General features: G+C 41.8%; 1 pseudogene; it reads right to left on the bottom strand.

Moving 5' to 3' along the window:
- Window positions 1-769: 769 nt before the first annotated feature.
- LOC116547424 lies at window positions 770-1,414 on the bottom strand (annotated as a pseudogene).
- Between the last annotated feature and the right edge of the window lie 947 nt (window positions 1,415-2,361).

A 2,361-nucleotide genomic window follows, 5' to 3' on the forward strand; every position in this document is an offset into this window, starting at 1 on the left:
CAGAATGTTGCAAATCGTGTTAAGTACAGAAGGTTCTTGAACTCTCATTGATGCAGCGGCTCTTCACTTTGCTGACAATGAAGAGTTCTACAGTTTGTTTAAAAACAAACAGTTTAAAAACACTGCACATAAAAAAGAGAAAACAAAAATATCTCATGCCAGCTGACCCGCTTTGTCCACAGCTAAGATGGTAGCAGAATGCTATGTCACTATATACAGAAACAAGACAACCTGAAGCTAAATGGATGCCCACTGCAGAGTCAGCAGGTCCAGCCTCACAGTGCACGAGCCACAGCCCCTCCAAAAGACATCTTTCTCACAGCCTCAACGCCAGGCAAGGAGCATCAAGAGTTTGTCTTGGTTGTTTTGTTATTTTTACAAACTATAAACACAGTTGATAACTCAGGATTTCTAGCCAATAACCATATAGTCAACAGCACCTTACAAATAAAAAAAAATGCCAGAAACATCTTTAAATGCCTTGTCACACCAATCGCAAAGTGCACAGAGTGCTCTTTTCATTTTAACACAAGAGTGCCTTTTCATTTTAAAAATGTTTGGAAATATGTACAATTTTGATACAGTTTCAGGGTGCTCCAGACACCCATGGCCACTTCATGTAAACCACTGACAATCTCTAGAGCACTTTGAGAGACTACAATATGATCATGATCAAATTTTGTACTTAAACCTAATGAGGGCAACAGACACTTCTCAAGTAAGAGATGTGTCAATTACGGCACTCTCCTACTCTAAGTATTCACAAGGAGACAGATAAACAGTTTTTTTATTCATCCTCCTCCTCCTCCTCCTCTTCCTCCTCTTCCTCCTCCTCTTCTTCATCTTCCTCTTCCACTTTTTTCCTGGCAACTTTAGCAGGACGCTTTGCACCATCAAACTTTCCTTTCGACTTATAGTCAGCAACATCCTTCTCATACTTCTCCTTCAGCTTTGCCGCCTTAGTGATGTAAGGCTGCTTTTCGCTGTCATTTAGGTTACTCCACATCTCACCCAGCTTTTTTGCCACGTCTCCAACAGAGATGCCAGGGTTTGTGGATTTGATCTTGGGGCAGAATTCTGAGCAGAACAGGAAGAAGCCAGACGGTGGCCTTCTGGGGTCATTAGGATCCTTCTTCTTCTTGCCTCCCTTAGCTGGTCCATAATCCTTCATTTCCCGATCATAGAGTACTGTACTTTATCCGCCTTTGCCATTTCATCAAATTTAGATTTCTCTTTCCCGGACATTGTCTTCCACCTCTCAGAGCATTTCTTGGAAAATTCTGCAAAATTGACAGGGACCTCTGGGTTTTTCTTCTTATGTTCTTCTGTGCACATCTGCACAAAGAAGGCATAAACAGACATCTTGCCCTTTGGTTTCTTGGGGTCACCTTTAGCCATCCTGACTGTATTGTTTGCTAGTCTCATTGGTGACTTCTTAAAAAAAAAATTGAGAGAACCAACCAGAACGTATTCAGAATGGCTTCCTAGTAATTTTTTTTCACTAGGACATAGCAATGAGCTTTGAAAAAGGGGAGAAAGGATGAAATTATATATGCTAAACAAGCTAATGTAAATAGGATATATATATACACATATATACATATATACACGTGTGTGTGTGTGTGTGTGTGTGTGTGTGTGTGTGTGTGTGTATTTTTTATTTTTTGGAGACATGAGGTCACACTATAGTGCCCAGGCTGGTTGGGAACTCCCGGGGCTTAAGTGATCCTCTCGTCTCAGCCTTCCAAAATGTTGGGATTATAGGCACGAGCCACCACACCTGGCCTATTTACAATTATTATCACATAATATTCTGAATGATTTTCAAGTTTGTTTAGTCATAATTTACTTTTCAAAGAAATAAACTTTTGAGCCGGAGATGGTGGCTCAGGCCTGTAATCAGAGCACTTTGGGATGCTGAGGCAGGAGTATGGCTTGAGACCAGGAGTATGAGACTAGCTTGGGCAACATAGCAAAGATCCCATATCTATAAAAAATAGTAATAAAAATTAGTAGAGCATGGTGCACACATCCATAGTTTTAGCTACTCAGGAGGCTGAGGCAGGAGGATCACTTGAGCCCAGGCAGTTGAGCTTGCAGTGAGCCATGATCATGTCACTGCACTCCAGCCTGGGCGACAGAGTGAGACTCTGACTCTAAAGATAATAACAATAATAATAAAATAAAATGTGGCTACTAGAAAATTTCAAGTACAGCTAGTGCTTGACTTACGACCACGATTGGTTCCGACAGACCCGTCGTAACACAATTTGGTCGTAAGTTGAGTAGGCTATATGCACGCGGAGATGGTAGTGCTGCCGGAAGCTGGTCTGCACTGTCGTACACCCAGCTGGGCAACGT

This window comes from Sapajus apella, unplaced genomic scaffold (assembly GCF_009761245.1).
Source record: "Sapajus apella isolate SASKATOON/1434 unplaced genomic scaffold, GSC_monkey_1.0 scaffold3080, whole genome shotgun sequence".
NCBI classification, from domain to species: Eukaryota; Metazoa; Chordata; class Mammalia; order Primates; family Cebidae; genus Sapajus; species Sapajus apella.